The 24,663-nt window shown below is 44.7% G+C and overlaps 2 non-coding genes across 2 annotated transcripts; both read right to left on the reverse strand.

Moving 5' to 3' along the window:
* Nucleotides 1-1,164: 1,164 nt before the first annotated feature.
* Nucleotides 1,165-1,246, reverse strand: trnas-uga (transfer RNA serine (anticodon UGA)). The gene has a single exon. It is a non-coding gene; the product is annotated as a tRNA-Ser (tRNA).
* Nucleotides 1,247-11,813: 10,567 nt separating this feature from the next.
* Nucleotides 11,814-11,902, reverse strand: trnap-cgg (transfer RNA proline (anticodon CGG)). Its single transcript is given in 2 exon segments — nt 11,814-11,849; nt 11,867-11,902. It is a non-coding gene; the product is annotated as a tRNA-Pro (tRNA).
* Nucleotides 11,903-24,663: the final 12,761 nt, after the last annotated feature.

The following is a 24,663-nucleotide window of genomic DNA, read 5'->3' on the forward strand; positions in this document are numbered from 1 at the left end:
CGGAACAATTTGAGTGACTTACCTTCCGTGATGAATGTACGTGCTCTACCGAACAACTGAAGTTAAAACTATAAACTGCAGAATAGAGAATTAGGGCTGAATCTAGGGTCATGGCTGAGACGTGAAGTCGAGGAAAATTAATTCAAGGTATGAGGAATTATCCTTTAAAACCGAGTTAAACCAGAATAACCACACATAGATTCCTGATACAATAAAATACTCCGCGAGATATGGTTGTGGATATTATAACACAGGATGCTACTTCAAATAGGACATGGATGCATTTCTGAAATATTAAGGACATCTAGGATTGTGAAAAAGGCAAAAAGACAGTTTGAAACGTGGGGAAGCGCAGTCATGATCATACGGTATAACCGGACGGAAGCCATCTGTAACTGGCTTGGACCCCAGACTGGAAGGAACTTTTCGGAATTTTCTATTCAGTAGCTAATTAAACTCATGGGACTGACCTCCTCGGCTGACGTTCGTACAGAACGGCGATTAAAATGCCAGGACCCTATTATCAATTAAATAACCTCAGGCTGACGAATAGTATTGCTGTCAGCAACTGTACTGCATGCAATATCAGGGTTTGGGTCATCTGTAGTCAATGACACTGTTTGTCACTCGCCACACATTGCTCGCTTCTACTGCTTGCTGCCCGTGATCGGCAACATCTCCAGGCGCAGAGATGTACCGGAGATTTGATCAGGGGGATGCTCCAGCTGCAGCTGAGGGAGACGCTAATGCTCTTGTGTGGACTCTGCCAGACCTGCAGTAACACTGGAATTGATTAAAGTCAGAGTCTGACAGATGATGAGAAGACGTCGTCATGTGTATCGTAAAGTGAAAGGATGGAGTCCGCTTCTCCCCGCTGACGCTGAAGAATCTGCTCTGCATAGTTCCTTCATTCAGTTCTATGAGACAGTAAATCTCCAAATTGCAGAGAGTTTAAGCTGCCTCAAGGAGATTGATCAGAATTGGATAGAAATGAACTCTTTACGGTGAGTAGAAATGCATTGGACTGAATTGTACTAAAGATTGTAAAAACCAAGTCTTTGCAGGAGTCAGCTCAGGGAAGATGCAGCGCTCAGACAGCAGGCAGGGGTTTAAATTTTATTGGCAGGTATTTGGACTTCTGGTTCTTTGTGCCTATAATGTGAGCGCTGCGAGCAGGGCTCGAACCTGCGTGGGGAAACCCCATTGGATTTCAAGTCCAACGCCTTAACCACTCGGCCATCGCAGCTCCATGTAGTACCGTAGTACTGCACCTGAAATGATGATTGAACATGGTTTATTTTCAGTAATCGAACTTGATGAATCATCACTCCGATACAAATAGTACGATTGGACAGTTTGGAAATTTGTTTCAACACCATTAGGTCAGAATTTGAGTGTCAGGGGATGGTATTGGCGTCAGTGTCGCAAATGAAGGAGATTTCCACGGTTTGAGATAAAGGTCAGGATCAGAATCAGGGTTATTATGACGGACATATGTCTTTTTGTTCAGATTTATAGTAACTATACCGTGTAACACATATAGATTAATTATATAAAGTCATAGGTCCATAAGACAGAGGAACAGGAACAGGCCATTCGCCCCATCAAGACTGTCCGCCAATGTGGCAGAGCTGATTTATTATCCCCCTCAAACCCATTCTATCGGACATTGGCATTGACATTGACATCCTTAGCAATCAATAAATTATCAACTTCTGCTGCTAACACCCAATGCGTTGGCCTCCGTAACCGTCTGTGACAACTAATCCCTCAGACACACCACCCTCCGGCTACAGATATTCCGTCTCATCCCTGTTCTCAACCATCATCGTTCTCTTCTGAGGCCCTGCTCTCCAATCCTACATTTCCCTACGAAAGGAAACACCCTCCGCACTTCTACTCTAAGTAAGCATTTCAATATTCGACCAATTTCAATGAGATACCATTTGCAGTGAGCACAGACACGGAGCTAGCAGAAGCGCCTCGTTTAAACATGTTAACCCATGCGTTCCCGGAATCATTCTCGGTAACCTCTCTGGACCCTCCAGGTGTTTTCTGACCAGTATCTTATATCTGTCAACATTACATTGTTGCTTTTATATTCTACTTCTCCTGAAATGAACATTGAAATTGCATTTCCCTTCCTTTACCACTGACTAAGCCTGGAAGTATTAATTAGGGAATATTGCACAAGGTCACTTTTCACCTCTGATTTCTAAAAACTATCTTCACTTAGAAAAGTTTTTTCAATCTTTTCTTCCAATATGCATTACTATACTACAGTACACGATTATCAATTTGACAAATCTTTGTTCATTCTCCTCAAATGTCTTTGATCTTAGATGTGCTTTCAATTTTTGAATTTTCGAACACGTTAAAGTCAGGATACCTGGCATATAATTTCCTTTCTTTAGCCTCCCTTCATTCTCCCAGAGTGGAGTGACAATCGCAATTTTCCAACCATCAGGATCTATTCTGAAATGTAATGATACATGAAGGAGTACGACAACTGCCTCCAGAATCTCTTCACTTACCACTTTCAGAACCCTGGGTTGTAGTCCAACTGGTCCCGATGACATATAACTTCAGACCTTTCAGCTTCACAGGCGCCTTCTCCAGAGTCATAACATCTACTCTCACTGATGCACTCTGACACACGTTTATCGGTGCCATTATGCTGGTGTCTTCCACAGCGCAGCCTGGAGCAAAATATTCATTCAGTTCGTCCATCTTTTACCCGCCATTACTACTTCTTCCGCGTCATTTTCCAGCTTTCTGATATCTACTCTTACATCCCTAGTATTCTTCATATGTTTAAAAATGGTATTTTCTCTATTATTAGCCACTAAATCTTTCCTCTCATCAATTTTTATTTAGAAACAGAGAAACATAGAAACATAGAAAATAGGTGCAGCAGTAGGCCATTCGGCCCTTCGAGCCTGCACCGCCATTCAGTATGATCATGGCTGATCATTCAACTCAGAACCCCACACCAGCCTTTCCTCCATACCCCCTGACCCCTGTAGCCACAAGGGCCATATCTAACTCCCTCTTAAATATAGCCAATGAACTGGCCTCAACTGTTTCCTGTGGCAGAGAATTCCACAGATTCACCGCTCTCTGTGTGAAGAAGTTTTTCCTAATCTCGGTCCTAAAAGGCTTCCCCTCTATCCTCAAACTGTGGCCCCTCGTTCTGGACTTCCCCAACATCGGGAACAATCTTCCTGCATCTAGCCTGTCCAATCCCTTTAGGATCTTATACGTTTCAATCAGATCCCCCCTCAATCTTCTAAATTCCAACGAGTACAATCCCAGTTCATCCAGTCTTTCTTCATATGAAAGTCCTGCCATCCCAGGAATCAATCTGGTGAACCTTCTTTGTACTCCCTCTATGGCAAGGATGTCTTTCCTCAGATTAGGGGACCAAAACTGCACAGAATACTCCAGGTGTGCTCTCACCAAGGCCTTGTACAACTGCACTAGTACCTCCCTGCTCCTGTACTCGAATCCTCTCGCTATAAATGCCAGCATACCATTCGCCTTTTTCACCGCCTGCTGTACCTGCATGCCCACTTTCAATGACTGGTGTATAATGACACCCAGGTCTCGTTGCACCTCCCCTTTTCCTAATCGGCCACCATTCAGATAATAATCTGTTTTCATATTTTTGCCACCAAAGTGGATAACTTCACATTTATCCACATTAAATTGCATCTGCCATGAATTTGCCCACTCACCCAACCTATCCAAGTCACCCTGCATCCTCTTAGCATCCTCCTCACAACTAACACTGCCGCCCAGCTTCGTGTCATCCGCAAACCTGGAGATGCTGCATTTAATTCCCTCATCCAAGTCATTAATATATATTGTAAACAACTGAGGTCCCAGCACTGAGCCTTACGGTACCCCACTAGTCACCGCCTGCCATTCTGAAAAGGTCCCGTTTATTGCCACTCTTTGCTTCCTGTCTGCTAACCAACTCTCCACCCACACCAATACCTTACACGCAATACCGTGTGCTTTAAGTTTGCACACTAATCTCCTGTGTGGGACCTTGTCAAAAGCCTTCAGAAAATCCAAATATACCATATCCACTGGCTCTCCCCTATCCACTCTACTAGTTACATCCTCAAAAAATTCTATGAGATTCGTCAGACATGATTTTCCTTTCACAAATCCATGCTGACTTTGTCCAATCATTTCACCGCTTTCCAAATGTGCTGTTATCACATCCTTGATAACTGACTCCAGCAGTTTCCCCACCACCGACGTTAGGCTAACCGGTCTATAATTCCCCGGTTTCTCTCTCCCTCCTTTTTTAAAAAGTAGAGTTACATTAGCCACCCTCCAATCCTCAGGAACTAGTCCAGAATCTAACGAGTTTTGTAAAATTATCACGAATGCATCCACTATTTCTTGGGCTACTTCCTTAAGCACCCTGGGATGCAGACCATCTGGCCCTGGGGATTTATCTGCCTTCAATCCGTTCAATTTACCTAACACCACTTCCCTACTAACATGTATTTCGCTCAGTTCCTCCATCTCACTGGACCCTCTGTCCTCTACTATTTCTGGAAGATTATTTATGTCCTCCTTAGTGAAGACAGAACCAGAGTAATTATTCAATTGGTCTGCCATGTCCTTGCTCCCCATAATCAATTCACCTGTTTCTGTCTGCAGGGGACCTACATTTGTCTTTACCAGTCTTTTCCTTTTCACATATCTATAAAAGCTTTTACAGTCCGTTTTTATGTTTCCTGCCAGTTTTCTCTCATAATCTTTTTTCCCCTTCCTAATTAAGCCCTTTGTCCTCCTCTGCTGAACTTTGAATTTCTCCCAGTCCTCAGGTGAGCCACTTTCTCTGGCTAATTTGTATGCTTCTTCTTTGGAATTGATACTATCCCTAATTTCTCTTGTCAGCCACGGGTGCACTACCTTCCTTGATTTATTCTTTTGCCAAACTGGGATGAACATTTGTTGCAGTTCATCCATGCAACCTTTAAATGCTTTCCATTGCATATCCACCGTCAATCCTTTAAGTGTCATTTGCCAGTCTATCTTAGCTAATTCACGTCTCATACCTTCAAAGTTACCCCTCTTTAAGTTCAGAACCTTTGTTTCTGAATTAACTATGTCACTCTCCATCTTAATGAAGAATTCCACCATATTATGGTCACTCTACCCAAGGGGCCTCTCACGACAAGATCGTTAATTCACCCTTCCTCATTGCTCAAAACCCAGTCCAGAATAGCCTGCTCTCTAGTTGGTTCCTCGACATGTTGGTTCAAAAAACCATCCCTCATACATTCCAAGAAATCCTCTTCCTCAGCATCTTTACCAATTTGGTTCACCCAATCTACATGTAGATTGAAGTCACCCATTATAACTGCTGTTCCTTTATTGCACACATTACTAATTTCCTGTTTAATACCATCTCCGACCTCACTACTACTGTTAGGTGGCCTGTGCACAACTCTCACCAGCGTCTTCTGCCCCTTAGTGTTACGCAGCTCTACCCATATTGATTCCACATCTTCCCGGTTTATGTCTTTCTTTTCTATTGCGTTAATCTCTTCTTTAACCAGCATCGCCACCCCACCTCCCCTTCCTTCATGTCTATCCCTCCTGAATATTGAATATCCCTGAACGTTGAGCTCCCATCTCTGGTCACCCTGGAGCCATGTCTCTGTGATCCCAACTATATCATAATCATTAATAACAATCTGTACTTTCAATTCATTCACCTTATTACGAATGCTCCTCGCATTGACACACAAAACCTTCAGGCGCTCTTTTACAACTCTCTTAGCCCTTATACAATTATGCTGAAAAGTGGCCCTTTTTAATGCTTGCCCTGGATTTGTCGGCCTGCCACTTTTACTTTTCTCCATAGTACTTTTTGTTTCTACCCTCACTTTACACCCCTCTGCCTCTCTGCACTGGTTCCCATCCCCCTGTAGTGAACTAACCTCCTCTCGCCTAGCCTCTTTAATTTGATTCCCACCCCCAACCATTCTAGTTTAAAGTCACCTCAGTAGCCCCCGCTAATTTCCCTGCCAGGATATTGGTCCCCCTAGGATTCAAGTGCAACCCGTCCTTTTTGTACAGGTCACGCCTGCGCCAAAAGAGGTCCCAATGATCCAAAAACTTGAATCCCTGCCCCCTGCTCCAATCCCTCAGCCACGCATTTATCCTCCACCTCATCGCATTCCTACTCTCACTGTCGCGTGGCACAGGCAGTAATCCCGAGATTACTACCTTTGCTGTCCTTTTTCTCAACTCCCTTCCTAGCTCCCTATATTCTCCTTTCAGGACCTCATCCCTTTTCCTACCTATGTCATTGGTACCTGTATGTACCACGACCTCTGGCTCCTCACCCTCCCACTTCAGGATATCTTGGACACGATCAGAAATATCCCGGACCCTGGCACCAGGGAGGCAAACTACCATCCGGGTCTCTGGACTGCATCCACAGAATCGCCTATCTGACCCCCTTACTATCGAGTCCCCTATCACAACTGTCCTTCTTTTGTTTTTTGAAAGTGTCCCAAACCTCCAGCTTCCCACTAATGCTTGTTATATTATAAGCCCTCACTTTTCCCTTTATGCTGTCTATACTTTCCAGTATCAGACACTGTTGTCTCATCCTTCCTACCGAATATTTATTCTTATTGGTGATGCATCGATCCTGCGCCTTTCCAGTTGCCCCCAGAACACCAGCCCTGTTGGATCTGCCGTTAACTCTCCTGGTGCCCCTTGCCAATCGATTTGGCCAGCTCTAGACTTAAGTCGCTGTTGTTCTCTGCGAGTGACAAGGTCAAGGACTGTTATCGTTCCTGATTTTATTTCCGTGACTAATGGGGTTCAGGGCTGTTATAGTCCCTGATTGTTTTTTTTTCTGTGAGTGACGTGGTCGGGAACTGTTATTGCCGTTGCTTTTCCATGCGACTGACGCGTTTGAGGACTGTTATCGTTCCTGATTTTATTTCTGCGAGTGGCGGAGTCGAGGATTGTGTTCATCCCTGATATTTTTTTTCTGCCAGTGACGTGTTCGGGGACTGCTATTGTCGCTATTTTTTTGCTGCGGGGGAACAGGTATTTTGGGGTCTGCGAGATTGTTTTCTTTTCGTTTCTCGTGCCGGGGTCGATGTCTGTCCTTGCTTCAACACCCATGGCCTCCCTGTGTTTCAATGCAGTCTGGAGCAGACAAATATCAGAGCTGTATTGTACATACAGGTTTTGGCAATAAAATTAACCTTTTGAACCTATTTTTATTCTGCTCACTCGTGCCACTGCAGTTCCACTTGCTGCATGAAATACTCATATGTCTAATTTTATTTTCCCGCTCTCAGACTGCAGGATAAATTCGATCATATTACAATCACCGCCTCTTAAGCATTCCTGTATATTACTCTACCTTGTCAAAGCACAACGCAACACACAATCCACAATTGCCTTTTCCTAATGGGTTCAACCACAATCTGTTTTAAAAACGCCATCCAGTAATTGCCTCTCTGGGGATCCAGCGCCCACTAGACTTTCCCAAACTACCTGAAATCCTACAATGATCATCGTAATATTTCCATTTTTACATGCCTTGTACATCTCCTGTTGTCATTTGTACTCAAATCGACTGATCGAGGCCTGTATATAACTCCCATCCTCCGATCCTCTGTTACCTCTCTCTGAGGATTTGATTTATTTTCAATATGTCACTACAATAAAATTAAGTAAATAGGCATTTACAAAGGGAATTGTTAGGGGGTGTTCATGTGTTGAGAAATGTCTAAGCAGAGGGGAAGAGGCTCTTAATAAATTAAAAATATTTTCTATTTTCAGGATACTATTTCCATCACCCCACTCCCCATCCCGAGAGCAGTAGTGTGAAGAGGGGATGTTTGGTCTGGCGAAGGACCTGAATGACGCACGCAGCCTTCTTTTGGCACCGTGTTTCGAACATGTCCTCGATAGTGGCGAGATGTGCCCGTGATGGAACTGGCTGAGACTACAGCACTCTGCACCTCCTATGGATTGGAGCACCGCCCCACATCAGACTGATGCAACGACTGACAATGCTCTCCACGTACGTCCATAAAACTTCATTTGATTCTCTAAATCTCGTTAATGAACAGTAATGGCGTCTGGTCCATGTTGGGACCAGGACGAATCCTCTGAGATGCTGAGGCCCAAGAACCTGAAGGTATTCACCCTTCTGAACCCTCAGTGAGGATTTGAGTTTGTTCACCTGAAGCATTAATTCTCACCTGACAATTAATTCCGATGCTTTGATAAAATTGATTAGAAGGTTGTTGCTTCGAATCCACCCAACCAACATATTAATCTGATGCTTATACGCCTATTGGTGTCATTAGAAGCAGGATTGCATGCAGAGTGAACCCAAACTATGTGTTCCTTCAAGTTCCCAGTGCGTTGTGGTTAACAGGGAAAGTCACTGCCTCCTGGGTGCTTCACCCGTCCCGGTCATTCCTCAGCAATCCAGTCAATGCACTGGCTTTTCCGCTGGACTACCCGGTGTGAATGACTGTGAGTAATCTGTTCTCGGTTGTCGCTGAAATGGTTCAGTATCTACAGAATGTAGCAACGAGCGGCGTCACGGGGAACGACACGCTTCATAAAGGGTTTGCACATTTCATTGCAAACACAAGATGGGCTGAGATTGTCACTTTCACGGTAATGGTTTTAGCTCGTTATGTTGTCAGGTATTCCAGGTATTCGACTCAGAGTTGGCTTGTTATTAGTCATCACACCAGTAGCCTCCAAACGGAACACAACCTAGTCGTGGTTTGAAGGTTTGTGTGTCTCAGTAACCTGGAGAGCGAAGCTGGCTGAGTTAGGAGTTAATGCTTTGGCTCTTGGTAGGGTCACTCATGCCAAACAAGTGAAATGGTAGAGGGCAGACTGAGAGTGTTCCACCGGTCCTACAATTTCGAGAGTTTAGCTCAGAGCTAACAAGCCGAACTGGTCAATAAAACTTTAGGGAAACGAAAATGAAGAGCCCATATTCATATGTATCTGTCAGTATTTCTGAATCGGTACCCGGGACTTTGGAGGCAATTGTGCAAAGCGAGAGAAAGCTACTGACACGATAAATGAATCCCTGAACATCGCCAATGAGCGAGATGAAGGATCTTCATTGCTGCCCGGAAAAGCCAGCGGCGAGACTGGCAGTAAGTTATGAAATTAGTCAGCTCCACCATGGGGACAAGCCCCCGTTGTATCCAGGACATCTTTATGTAGCGGTGCCCCAGAAAGGCGGCGACAGTCATTAAAGACTTAATCACCCAGGACATGCCTCTTCTCATTGTTACCATCAGGAAGGAGGTACAGAAGCCTAAAGCCACAGACTCAGCGATACAAGAACCAATTCTTCCCCTCTGCCGTCCAATGTCTAAATGGACATTGAACCTCTGAACACTACTTCACTCTTTAATCTGCTTTTGCTCTTCTTTTTTTTATTTAACAATTTAATATACATAATATGTTTACTCTAATTGAATGTTTGATTTACTTTTTTTGGGAGATTTATCGTGTATTGATTGTACTGCTGCCGCTAAGTTAACAGATTTCCCGACATATGTCCGAGATATTAAAACCGATTCTGATATTGATTCTGAAATAAGTCACATCCGTAAGACAAATGTTGGTGTCCTGCCTCAACGACTACCGTCCCGTTGCACTCACAGCCATCATCATGAAATGTTTTGAGAGGCTCGTCACGAGACACATCAAAGTCCTGTTGCCCCCTCACTGGACCCCCTGCAGTTCTCGTACTGTCTCAACCGTTCAACAGACGACCTCATTGCCACGACCATCCACCTGGCACTAACCCACCTGGAAAAAAAAGACACGTACTTTCGAATGCTATTCGTAGACTTCAGTTCAGCATTTAACACAATTATTCCTCAGTACCTGATTGGAGAGCTGAGCTTGCTGGACCTTAACACCTCCCTCTGCAACTGGATCCTAGACTTCCTGACTGGGAGTCTTCAGTCAGTCCGGATCGGGAGCAGCATCTCACTAAGCACGGGGGCCCCCCAGGGCTGTGTGCTCAGTCCACTGCTGTTCACTCTCCTGACCCACGACTGTGTTGCAACACACAGCTCGAACCACATCATCAAGTTCGCCGATGACACGACCGTGCTGGGTCTCATCAGCAAGAACGAAGAGTCAGCATACACAGAAGAGGTGCAGCGGCTAACGGACTGGTGTAGAGCCAGCAACCTGTCTCTGAATGTGAACGAAACAAAAGAGATGGTTGTTGACTTCAGGTGGACACGGAATGACCACTCTCCGCTGAACTTCGAAGACTCCTCCGTAGAGATCGGTAAGAGCACCAAATTTCTTGGTGTTCACCTGGCGGAGAATCTCACCTGGTCCCTCAACACCAGCTCTGTAGCAAGGAAAGCCCAGCAGCGTCTCTAGTTTCTGCGAAGGCTGAGAAAAGTCCATCTCACCACCCCCAACCCCATTCTCACCAAATTTTACAGAGGTTGTATTGAGAGCATCCTGAGCAGCTGTATCACGGCTTGGATCAGAAATTGTACCATCTCGGATCGCACGACCCTGCAGCCGATGGTGAGGACAGCTGAGATCATCGGGGTCTCTCTTCCCGCCATCACAGACATTTACATCACACGCTGCATCCGCAAAGCAAACAGAATTATGAAGGACCCCACATACCCCTCATATAAACTCTTCTCCCTCCTGCCATCTGGAAAAAGGCACCGACGCATTCGGGCTTTCACGACAAGACTATGTAACAGTTTCTTCCCCCAAGCTATCAGACTCCTCAATACCCAGAGCCTGGCTTTACACCAACCTTCTATACCCTCTACTGTATCTACTGTCTTATTTATTATTTATTATTATTAAATGTAGTGCCTGCACTGTGTTGTGCATTTTATGTAGTCCTGGATAGGTCTGTAGTCTAGTGTATTTTTTGTGTTTTTTTCTTACGTAGTTCAGTGTAGTTTATGTATTGTTTCATGTAGCACCATGGTCCTGGAAAACGTTGTTTCATTTTTACTATGTCCTGTATCAGCAGTTATGGTTGAAATGACAATAAAAAGTGACTTGACTTGACCAGACTTGACTTGGTGAAGATCAGAATTGAGACTCTCAATCTGGATCAGAGAAAGTGAATTCAGTGTTAAAATTGCAGCTCTGTAAATTCCAAGCGTTTGGCAAAATAATGTGACCGGAGTGAGCGGTTTCTTTTGTCACCTAATTTCTGGTCGCACCGATTTGAAACCCTAGGAAATGTATATGCCGATATTGTATGCAAGTTAGAGGCGCTTGTGTCCTGGTCAGAAAAAGAGAAGAGTTTAAGCAATGTAAAATCACTTGCCGATTTCTTGTTCTTCCACATAATTGTCTACAGCGCTCGTCGACATGCAGATCCATCGTTTTCCAAAGACTGTCTGTGCTCTTTCCATTTTACACCTATTTCCACAATAGAGTGTAACAGCAACGCAATCTCCCAACTTCTACACTGACCACCTAAGACCAGCGTGCCCAACACCTTTCCCACAGTCTCTCTGCATATGAGACGGGTTTCAGCAAACTATGCCCGTCTACCACTCTCACTCCCTGCTGATTTGCATTCCCCGGTGCTCTACCATTCATAGAATGAATACGCAGCTGGTTTGACACTCCAAAATGTGATACTTCAAACTTCCCTGCCTTAAAAACTATTTCCAATTCCTTCTTCAGTGTTTCTTTTTCATACAGCCAATTATCTCGTGCGTCAATTCAAAAATAGTGAAGCAAATCGCTGATAATATCCAATAACGGGGCTCGTCCGGGATTTGAACCCGGGACCTCTCGCATATTGTATGCTTATTCACCCGAAGCGAGAATCATACCACTAGACCAACGAGCCCACGTTCGCAGATTGCGTCACAGCTGAACTACGAAGCCATTTAAAGTCAATTGGTAGAAAACTCATTGTCCTTTCCGCTGTTGAGAGGAGAGCCTGATGTCAAAATATGTTAGGCCCGTATTCCTATGAGATTACGAGTATTCGCTACTTGATTCAGTCAAAATTAGAATATAACGGACCCTGATATAGTGCACGTCAGAATGCGTTTGCCAGTGGAAGGGACCCAAACAAGGGACGTGTGTTTAAAACTCAATTCCGACCATATTTTTCTTGCACAGGGTGATGCTGCTCAGCGATTCCCTGCCCCGGCGGCTGGTGGACGGCTGATAATTAGAATGATTTCAGGCGGGTGTACAGAAGTATTTGTTTCATGAACAGCAGAGTCGTTTCATAAATGGCACACAGTAAGAACTTTATTCAGGGCGAATATTCACACGTCGATTGTACTCTTTTCCAGAGATGTTGCCTGGTCTGCTGAGTTCCTCCAGCATGTTGTGTGTATTTCGCAAGTTCGTCTCACATTCTGGTGAGTTACTTTGATTATCCTTTCACTGACAAGCATTGTTCCGTCACGTGACCTTTCAACTCATGCCACGTCACCTTCCGAATTTACTATCTGTATTTATCTCTTTTCAGTCCATCGAAGTCAAAATTCACAAGAAGGTTCCCATTCAAACTGTACAACCTACCATACACTTTGCCCCACTCCACATTGAGTATGCTTGTTATGGCCGATGCCATCACCACATTGCTGTTTGGGTAAAAAAAATAGTATGGAGATGGAATGAGAGAGTGTGTGAAGGATGTTTCATGTCTTGCTAACAGCCGAGGGGAAAAAGAGAAGATCGTGAAAAACAACATGATAGAGATATCTGCTGAATGACAGATAAATTCCTTCAGCAGAATTGGGTGTAAAATGAAGAAAACAAAGAACGGAAGGGAGGAAGAATGCCGAACTGTCATGGATAGAAACATAGAAACATAAAAAATAGGTGCAGGAGTAGGCCATTCGGCCCTTCGAGCCTACACCGCCATTTATTATGATCATGGCTGATCATCCAACTCAGAACCCTGCACCAGCCTTCCCTCCATACCCCAAGATCCCCGTAGCCACAAGGGTCATATCTAACTCCCGCTTAAATATAGCCAATGAACTGGCCTCAACTGTTTCCTGTGGCAGAGAATTCCACAGATTCACCACTCTCTGTGTGAAGAAGTTTTTCCTAATCTCAGTCCTAAAAGGCTTCCCCCTTATCCTCAAACTGTGACCCCTCGTTCTGGATTGGAAACTACCTCTCCAGTGGAAACTGCGATCTAAATACAAAATTTTAGACCACTGATCTATCCTGGCCATGGTGGATGAACTTGTGGTTAATTTCATTACCACAGCCAATCAAAGGTTAATGTGCTTTCAAGTTTCCGGGGATGGGATCCGAGAAAGCATTTTTTTTTCCAGGTTGCTACTACTGTTCAGAATGAGATGTCGCTCGTTTTGACAGAGAAACTGAGAATGGAATCAAATGGACTTGGTGCGAGCAGTTAGGATTAAAAAAAAAGTTTAGGATTGCCTTTAGAGAAGACGAGATGTTTTGAAAGGTCCCACAGAAAGTGTTGACGATGTTAACTAACTTTACACGATTAGTTCCGCATATGGTGTAAACGTCGGATACATTATCATTGTTTGAAATACTCTCAGCAAAGTGATATTTCTCACAGTTTCACAGCGGGACTGGGATAAGATACACGGAAACACAGTGGTCTCACACCTCACACTGAACTCATACATCTCCGATCGTCCTTCCTTGAAAAGTAACCATGTTTCTGGATTCCGGTGAGAATTCTTTGCATCTCAATCAGGACCGTCCCCGCGCACAGTGCTGATGGAAGGGAAACGTGCGTTAAAACTCCTTTCCCAATAGTTAAGAAGTTCAATTGTTTCCTCTACTGCGGCCTGACCTGTGAATGTGCACCACACTTCGCCTTCCAATCAGCAGCTGAGGGAGCTCGAACGTGTTGTTTATGAGGGTGCTTTCCTAAATATATCACAGATAAAATATATAAAATTAAATACTGCGTGAAAGGAAGACGCGATATTTGGTTACTTTTCCCAGGAAGGCGGAGTAACCCAGTCATCTTATTCACGGCGCGTGACACTTCAAAATCGATGCAAGTAGCCATGACCTTCTGGTTAGCCACTGTTACAGGATTCGAGCTTGCAATCTTCTGATAATCTCACACCAAGAGCCGAAATCGGACGCCTTATCCATCAAGCCACACGGTCAGATTATTTGGAAATTGCCAATAGTATTTAGCTGCCGCCTTATCGTGACTGCCCAATCCATGAAAAGTTCCTATTTTAGAATCAGCTGGTGAATTCCTATAACGTCTGTTTACGTGAAGTCAAATAGTGTGAAAAGAAAACAACTGGACTTTGTTAATTTAAAATAATTTTATATTTTTCCACTATACAGTATACTCACAGGTTCTCTGAGTTACTGTGCATGGAGTAGGACACTTCTGCTCAAAACGACCACAGCGCCTAAGGGGCCTGTGATAGCTACTTCCATTTTCCTGTGTTTGGCCCATATCTCTCTAACCTTTCCATATCCATATTCATGAATTTTGCTGAACATGGGCGTACAATATCAATAGACATAGAACATGAAACACATGCGCTGAACATAAATGGAGAATGTGTGTGTTCTAAAGAAATACAGAACGCGGAATAACCTTCCAGGTGGTGGTGAGGTTAAAACGATGGACTGGGAATCCATTCTGCTTTGCAATCGTGCATCCGAGTACCATTCTTCCCACTTGTTCTGTTTTCACATAAATCTCTTCAAACGTATCATTCAAGTTCAGCTTAAAATTTACTGCCACTTAACCATAAACATGTATACATCTAAACGAATCAACTTTTTATCTGAAACCAAGCTGCGAAACACAAAATCTATACACATAGAAGGCATAAAATATTGTTACCACAATAATATTACCAGAGAGTAAACATATATCCTGGAGATATACTGTACAAGTTGACATTAAGTGCATATCCGGTACAACATATAGTTAAACATGTGTGAATAACACTAAATACATTGCCATAAATAATGTCTAATGGATGCCAAATAGCTGTTCAGAAGTCTCACAGGGCGAAGAAGATGTTACCCAGCCGAACAATCGTTGTTCTTAGCCCGTGGTACATTGTGCCTGACGGTATGAGGTCGAAGACACTGTAGAACAGCAGGACTAATGCGAGTTGCCTTTGATAATGTCGAGGTCTCGGTGACCGCAGCCCCAGACGATTTCCTCAGCCGTTCTCACAAACCATTACAAATCCGGGACAAAATGGTCAGCATTTTCCTCCCTTCCAACAAGTGTCCGACTGGGTAGGGTCCGTTTCTCTGGATCTTCTGCTCATGCTGAGAACTTGACTTTGATGGCAGAGGAAGCGTAAGCTGCAGTCTGATCCAGCACTGGAGGTGAGATTTACCGTGCTGTCGCTGAACAATTTCTGGATTTCCGTGATAGCAATGGACACTTCGTTGCAGTTCTTTATCTTACATGTGTAAGCAGGAATCCAAGCATCAACAGCAAGGATAACGTCAGGCAGAAATTACCACACATTGAAACCCACCGAATACTGAAAGGACTAGACAAGGTAGTTGTGGAGAGGAGTTTCCTATGGTGGGGGTATCCAGAACTAGCGGGCACAGCCTCAGATTTGAAGGGCGATCTTTTAGAATAGAGGTAAGCAGGATATTTTTTTCTTTAGCCAGAGAGTAGTGAGTCTGCGGAATGTTCTGTCACACACTGCAGCGGAGGCCAACTCTGTGGGTATATTTAAAGCAGAAGGTGAGAGTTTCCTGATTGGACAGGGCATTAAATGATATGGCAGTGCTGAATGGCCTAATTCTGCTCCTACGTCTCATGTTCTTATGGTGGTATGGTAAGCGTGGACGCTTTATTGTTTTAAGGCTATATTACTGTGTAATACTATAAACATATAACAATTACAGCACAGAAACAGGCCATCCCGGCCCTTTTAGTCTGTGCCGAACTCTTACTCTCACCAAGAGCACACAAATAACCATAAGACCATAAGACCATAAGACAAAGGAGTAGAAGTCGGCCATTCGGCCCATCGAGTCTGCTCCGCCATTTTATTATGAACTGATCCATTCTCCCATTTATTCCCACTCCCACGCCTTCTCACCATAACCTTTGATGGCCTGGCTACTCAGATACTTATCAATCTCTGTCTTAATTTTTCTTGTGTTTTATTGCCAGTCAAACGGAACAGATGACTAACAGTAGAGCATTGGTCTATGATGACAAAGTCCGTGGAACCAAGGAATGGACAAGATCAACAATGAGTACCATGCAACCGAGGTGTGACCCTTCGCAACAACATTCACTGACTTCTCGCATGTCATTTCTTCATCTTTGTGATTTTGTAATTTCGTCTCAAGCTCTCCATACCTCATCACAATTGGGATTTTAATTGAATGACATCATTCTTATTTTCATACCAGCTGTTGTAAGGCCCGTCAGCCTTATGTAGCACTGAATATTCAGTGTGCTGGAGCGAGTATGAATGACCGTGGAGATTCATCAGCTTAAAGTTTCTTCAGCGAGATCGCGGGCAGCTAGAAGACAGACTGAATTTCACACAGCATGCTTCAAACATTTTACCATGTGAGAAAGACATATTACTTGACCGTAGTCGTTATCGGTGTTTCTGGTAAGAATATCGGCGAACTATCATTTGCAGCCCTGTGTGCCTGGTCTGTGATTTCGTTCAGTTACCGACAAAGTTGTGATGCTGCTGTATCGATGCAAGCACTGTGTCTAAACATCGTGTTTTTTTTTTCTTTCAGAAATTCCCTTGCAGATTTATCTGTGGTGTCAGCTGAAAATGAACCGGCTGTTGACACAGATGTGCAGTGGAAGTTCGGAGAGACGGATTCATTTTGTGGATTCAGAGCTGGCAGTTTTGATTTGTCAGTGCAAAGCCGCTGTCAAAGTAAACTCCGGTAAACTGCGCTCGGAACCTTTACGGGTTAATTGGTGTTATCCGCGTCAATGGCGATACTGTACATGTATTAAATTTAAATTTTAATGTATTGCACGGTGTTTTAAGAAACTGCTGCGAGCTTCAAAGGAACACGGGAAGCGAAACCCCGGTGAAAATCAGAAGAGAGCGATAGACTACACTTCTGAGTTAGACTCCGAAATATCGGGAGTTTTCAAAATTCATATAGGGTCTGTGTGCGTTTTAGTGTACCAGGATTTGTTTCCACGCCCTATTATTCGTCAGCTGAAGAAAGAAGTAAGAGTCAACTCAGCAGTGTCCGTGGGAGGTCAGACCGGGTAAACGCGATGCTCCGCTCTCGAAGAAAAAGCATCGAAGCATTTAGTAAAATGCTGCAGAAATTTGGAGCAACCCCTAAAAGTGACAAATGTTTTGAAGTATCTACATTGGCTTTCCTTTGAAAATTAGATGGTTTAATCACCAACGTGCAAAATATTTTAAATTTCAGCGGGTCAGGCAAAATCTTTAAAAGCGAAAACTGAAACTTTCTGTTAAGATCCATTGATATAGTGTGAAGGAACCACGAAGAAATGTAGTTGCAGAATACAAAAGAAGCGAGAATAAGACATGCAACTGCAGGAAATAAAATTGTCTTCAACATAGAACTTTGGAAGTGAACAGAGACGGAGGGAGCAGGCCTTGGCTCTATGTGGAGTTTGCCAGAACATAAGTGACGAGAACTCGGGAATCGGCGTCGTTGAGACAGTTCCCGAGGTATCCAGGCTTTACACGCTACTCGAGTACCTTTGATGGGAAATTTATATTGATTTTCCCATAGCTCCCTTGGCCATCAATTGACAATGCTTCCTTCTCAAACAGCGTTCCGTACCCGTTCACCCAGCAGTTACGCGCTTCAGACATCGGTCATTCCCGCTTTACACTTGTCAACATCCAAAAATTAGTTATCTGCAAAGTGCAATTGTTCTCATTTTCCAGGTTATCCTTGCCCTGAGACCCATGGAAAGGCGAAACAATAATGCACTCTATCTCTCTGCTGTTTCCCCAGTGAACTTAGTGGCTATTACGATCCTGTCCCGGGGATAATGCGGCCTCTCCACCTGCACCCCTCGCTACCTGGTAGCCATGGCGATGACGGATCGACTAACCATCATCTTTCGGGTCATATTGTGGAGGATCAGTTATTATTACTTCCCCGGGACTTTCCTGGACATCACCCCGGTATGCAGTGTGATTTCTGTCTAGGATTTTCAGCCACAGACTGTTCTGTCTGGTTCACTGTCACTTTTAAGTGTGATCGGTTTGTCGCCATCTGTTGCCAGAAGCGGAAAGCAATGTATTGCACTGGGAAAACTGCGGTTGTGGTTCTGGCAACAACCGGCCTTCTGTTCTGCTTTTATAATGTGCCAAATTTCCTTACATACCACCCTACGAAAGTGATTGACAATATACCCTGGGACTGTATTCCAAAGCCCAGCAACGATACGGATCCCGGGTGGTTGAGATATGACTGGCTAACTACCGTTGTAGTGCCATTACTCCGGTTCGTGTTAATACTACTGTTCAACGCCCTGACGGTCAGACACATTTTAGTGACTAGTCGTGTCCGTAAGGGGCTGAGGGGTCAGAGCAAGGCGGAGAACCGCAGTGACCCGGAGATGGAGAGCAGGAGGAGGTCTGTGATCTTACTTCTCACCATCTCCGGCAGCTTCATCATCCTGTGGTCGGTGAGTGTTGCCGAATTCCTTTATAACACCATCGCCGGACTGGATCAAAATAATTACAACGAATTTCTACACTCCGGACACATGCTCATGACATTAATTTGCTGCACAAACACGAATATTAATGGGATAACTCAGTCCAAGTTCAGAGAGCAGTTCATCAGCGCAGCGAACTATCCACTCACGTCAATTATTCAACTAATTAATAAACAAAATATCTAAGTTCTTCTCAGAGGCGGTCTCCGTGATTTCATTCTTGATACTGCAAACCTGGCGGTCACTCGGTGTAAATGGCAGCGGTGAGAATAAAACGGACAGACACACAACACGGAAACAGATCCTTCGGAGTCCAGAATCCGCGACTTCCACCTCTAACCAAAAATTAATCTCATCTTACCTTTTATATTTATGTTTTAACAATATTCCCTCTTTCGTTTCCGCCGCTGCGCTTTCGGTACTAACAGAGCGGGTCAGGGTCTGACGATATTGAGGACCAAATCGGCAGGAACGCAACTCATTTGTTAGTTTTATCTTCTGCATAAGAATGAAACGAAAAAGAAAATCAACAGTCCAGGCAAACTTACAGTCAAGGTTACACTTGCCCTTGCTATTAGAAAAACCTGTTATGAAAAAAATAACGCCAGAAAATTCGTGTATTCTGTTCACAATTGTGGAAATTTCTACGGATAACCCCAATGTCCAGTCTGCATTAAGGAGCGAATGTCGTCTTCCTGATTTCTAAAAATATCTCCATCGGAGCAAAATATATGTTGAATCTCCTTTGCATTTACTCCAGTACAATCGCATGTTTATACTACTACAACTACTAACAATAATAATAATAATAATAACAACAACAACAGTAATCATCATCATCATCTCTGTTCTGGGTCTCTGCCCATTTCCCTCGTTACCTCGTTACTCCGATTTGTCTTCCCATCCCAAATCACTCTCCCCAACGCACATCCCTCGACTCACGCAGACATCCCTCCTCCTAGTCTGTTTCTACCTCTCCCCTTCGGTTTCTTTCTACCACATCGGCCTCTCTCCCTAACTCTCAATTCTCCTACCCCCAGTATCTCTCCTTGGTGCTCCATTCTCCTTCTCCCAGAGCCTCTCTGCTTCAGTCTTTCTTCCTCATATCACTCCCTTTCTCGCCACTCCCTCCTGTATCTGCCCCAAATACTCTCCGACCACACTCACTCATCCGTCTGTTTCTCTCCCCTTGTTTCTCTCTCTCTCCGCCTTATCCTCCAGCCTCTATATTGCTCCCGGCGTGGCCTCTCTCTATTTCTCTTTCCTCTACCCTCGTTACCCCCACTTTCGCGCTCCCCAGTCTCCTTCCCTGACATTCCATTCCCCTCGACTCTCTCTCCATTGGTTCTCTCTCTCTCCCCGTCAAACCTCTCTCTGCCCTATTCTGTCTTATTCCATACTCGCTCTACTTTTCACTAGCTCTCTCACCTCTGTATGTCTCACTCTATCTCTCTCTCCCTCCCAAACTCTCTCACACCGTTTCTGTCCCCAGTCTTTCGCTCCCCCTGTCCATGTCCCTCCCCGGTCTCTCTTCTACCAGTCTATCTCCCCAGGGTCTCTCTCCAACCAGTCTCTCTTGCCCAGTCTTTTTCTCCTAGACTGTCTCGCTCAATCTCTCTGCCAGAAGTCTCTCTCACTGGCCTCTTTCTCCCCTCCCTCCGGAATGTTTCTCCCCTTTTCCAGTCTCTACCTACCGATTCTCTCTCTCCTGCAATCTCTCTCCCTCACTCACTCTCCACACTCTCTCTCTCCAGTCCATCTCCGCCCAGTGATTCTCTTCCCCAGGTTCTCTCTGTCTCTCTCTCCCAACTCTCTCCTCAAACTCTCTCCCTGTTTCTCTCTCATACCTGTCCACTTTCTTGTCCAACTCTCACCCTCAGTTCATCTCCCCCTCTGCCGTTTTTCTCCTCATAGGCCATCGGCTCCGTCTTCCCCTCAGCTGTCTTCTCTCCTACGTCCCTCTTCCCCATCCTTCTCTCCTTAGACTCTTCACTCCTTTTCTGGGCACATTCTGCAGTCTCCCTCTATCCCCCATCATCACTCCCGTCTCCCACAGTTTCTGACCCTCCCATCACTTTCGTTTTCCAATCCCGCTATCCCTCCCCACCCCGTGACTCTCTGCTCGGGACTATCTCCCTGTTATTTTTTTTCTCCCTTATTGCCTCTCAAGTCCCCCAGTTTCTGTCTATACAGTCTGTCTTCTTCAGTCAACCTCTCCCTCTCCGTCTCTTTCTTCGCCCCGGTCTCTTGTGTGACCCCAGTCTCTCTCCTCGCATGGGCTCTCACCCCACTCTTTTACCCACATTCTCTCTCTCTCTTCCCCCAGTCTATCACCCCCCTCAGTCTCTCTGCCTTCTCAGCCTGTTGTTTCCCGCCCAGTCTCTTTCCCTCTCCTCCCTCTCTCTATCTCTCTATCTGTCTCTCTCTCTCTTCCTCCAAGGCTTTCTGTCACCCTGTCTCCCTCAGTCCCGTTCTCTTTCCTTCAACTCTTCCTCTTCCAGTTTCTCTCTCCTCGTCACTCTCCTTCTACCTGTATCCCCCTCGTATCTCTCGCCCCGTACCTGTCACATGCACCTTCTCAACCTCTCCCTCTCTCCCGTCTTTCTCCCAATCTCTATCTTCCTACTATTCTCTCCTTCGCTCCCCGTGTCTCTCCCTATCTCTGCAAGACTGTCTTCCACTAGTCTCTCTTTTCTCCCAGTTTGTCTTTCCTCTGCCCCCTCTCTCACTCTATCAATCTACCACCCACTCTCAGTCTCTCTCCAGCCAATCTTTCTCCGCCATAGTCTGTCGAACCAAAGTGTCTGCTTCCTTGAAATTTCTTTTCCCTCACGTGCGTGGTTCGTTCGCGTTCTGTTCCCTTGCTGATCCTCCGTCTCGCTCTCTCTCGTTTATATCTCAGTTTCTCTACCGATCTCTGTCTTCCCCGTTTGTCTCCACTCCACTGCCCCCCATGCTCTTATTCTTCCGTCATTGCCTCCCCCACGTCTGTTTTTGCTTGGACTCCCTCCAAGGATTTGAACATGTTTGGACACTCCGGATACATGCTGATGGTATTAATTTGCTGCTCAAACGCGTTTATTTATGGGGTAACTCAGTCCGAATCCAGAGAGCAGATCACCAGCGCAGGGAGTTATCCGCTCATGTCAATTATTCAACCAATTAATTAACAAAATTACTAAGTTCTTCTTACTGGCGGTAGGAGGATTTTATCACCCTGACAGTGCAAAAACTGGCGGTTATTGGAGAATGTGGCAGCGGGAAGAATAAAGCTGGTTTAGAGCCCGAGAGAGACACAACACGACAACAGACCCTTCGGCACCCGCAACCTGCGACCTTCACCTCCGACCACTGATTAAATTCATCCTACATTTCATTTTTATTTTTGAGCATATCCCCGCTACCGTCATCGCAGAACCACGTTCAATAATAAATCCCGCCTGACAGTGTAAACACTCACCTCTCCAGTGGCGTACATAGCCGATGCTCCTCGCAGACGGATAGGAAACGGAACAGCTGCTGGAGATATCGTCGTCACAAGGAGAACGGACGGAATTCACAGTGAGCACCCCGACGGTCAGATCGAGAGTGGTCCGGGCTCGCAGTGAGGAGGCAGCACGGCAATGAGATTTAGCTGATTTCACCCAACATCGGACCGGCAAGTCCGTCAACACTCGATGAGCAGACAACATACACAGTACACAGTTTGGCAGTGTCCAGTGAGTTTGTATCAGCTCAAGTGATACGTTCACTGGCACAGACAATTTCTTCACAGTGTCCAATTATAATCCGCAGAAAGTTAATTTCTAAAGGGGGCTTGCATTACTTTATGAGAAAGGCACCTTTCCTCCCCATTCCCCCAGCTGTTTGTGGGTTTGGGTGGGTAACAGGGACTTTTATTGACTCCTTAATGACTTCTAATGACCCCTCAATGGCAAAAAAATATTCTGACAATTCCAATAGTATTTAGTATTGTGGTTTCTTGCTCAACACTACGGAACATTTGCATTTTTTTTACAATTGTGCAAATTTCAATGGAAAATCGCAATGCCTCAAGGAAAGAATGTCATCTCACCTGCCGATTTCTGATAGATTTCCATCCCAGAAAACTACATGTTGAATCTCCTCTGCTGAGGTATACTGAAGTATAAAAGCATGCTTATTATTTTTTTTTCTCAGTTGTAACTGGTAAAACATGTGGTATGGACATAGACAATCACACTCGTTTTTCAGTTGCTGGGATCTTTCCTGCTATTCCAGTGATGTCTGGAGATTCACACAAGTATTGCTGTGTAGATATTACAATTGGGACGATGTATACCCTGTTCATGTACCATAGTCTTACAGTTTTATTTTTCAAGTCGGCATATCTCTGGTGTTTTTTTTTTTCACGTACTGATTTCTCTAAATTATGTGCATTTGGAATGACACACACATACCTGCAGATTTTTCTCTTGTTTGTTATTGGATGACTATTAAATAAATAGTTTTTTGCTGGTTTGTCCTGTGATATTATATCTGGACGTTTATCATGTGTTGCCTTATCGCTAGTAATGGACTGGTCGTAATATAGTTGTAGCATTCTGACCATAAAACTCTCTCGGGATTGTATTTAGAGTAATGGATCGTTTCTTCCATGAGTTTGCAATTTAAAACAAGATTTTAGTGAATGATGCTTGCCAATTGATTGTGCCTGTGTAAGTAATCAGATTGCATTGAACTGTTTCAGGATCCTGTAATGTGTTGAATACTTCCTGATTTCTCTTAGTTTCCGCTTTTATCGTCTTGAACTTGTTAGTATTTTATTGCGTATTTTTGATATTTTCGTGTTACCCACCTGATCCTATATTACCACAGAAGGAATGGAACTCCCTCAGCACCGTGTCTGAATGTGTGAAGCTCCCTGACCATCTTCTGCTTCCCCTCTCCACAGAGCAATCTATTATTTCGTCCCTCCCTTCCTCACCTTCACCATTCCCTCACCACTCCCCAATCCCTCAGCACACCCTCCTCTCCCTCAGCCTCCTTCCTCCATCCTCTCCTCATTTTGCCGTCTCACTCCTCTCACCTCACTGTCCTTCACTGTCACCTCTCTTCTCCCCTTTCAGTCGACAACCCTGCTCAACTTAATTCAATTTATTTCAATTCAAGTTAAATTACCATATGCGAATAGTCATGAATACTGCCAAACGAGACAGCACTACTACGGGGTCAATATACAAAGACATATTACCAACCAGGCCCGCTAGGCGACACCGTGGATATCGGGGCTATGGCTCTTCTCCAATACCGACTCCCGCTAGACGAATCCGTGGCTGCGAAGCCAAGTCTCGCCTATAAAAATACAACCAGACAAATACGTATGTACATAGTTCTGACGAAGGGTCTCGGCCTGAAACGTCGACTGTACCTCTTCCTGGAGATGCTGCCTGGCGTGCTGCGTTCACCAGCAACTTTGAAGTGTGTTGCTTCAATTTCCAGCATCGGCAGAATTCCTGTTGTTACATATGTACATATTTCAGACAACTCAGTCCGTTTTCAATCTTCAGTCTTCAGTCGCCACGATTGCGCTAAGCCGTCCCCAGCAGAGCGCGATGGATCAAACGCCTCTCCTCCCGCGGCTGAATAGCAAGCGACACCGCAGCTAGAGGCCCGAGACAATTGAGTGTCGCTAAGAAAAATCTGCAGGCAAGACAGAGAAACGGGATGAGAAAGACGGGGTTTGATAGACTAGGATGTAATGACGGTGGGGCATTGTCATCAGGGTGAGTATCAGTTCATTAGGGATGCAAAATGGACAAGTGTTGGGACCGCTTTTTGTGCTGCATATCAATGCCTTAGATAGTGGAATAGGTGGCTATGTTGCCCATTTGGTAGATGAAACGAAGGTCGGTAGTGTTGGGGTAACAGGTAGGTGGCAGAAGGATTAAGACATATTGGGACAATGA

The sequence above is a fragment of the Mobula birostris genome, chromosome 13, assembly GCF_030028105.1.
Source record: "Mobula birostris isolate sMobBir1 chromosome 13, sMobBir1.hap1, whole genome shotgun sequence".
Classification (NCBI taxonomy): Eukaryota; Metazoa; Chordata; class Chondrichthyes; order Myliobatiformes; family Myliobatidae; genus Mobula; species Mobula birostris.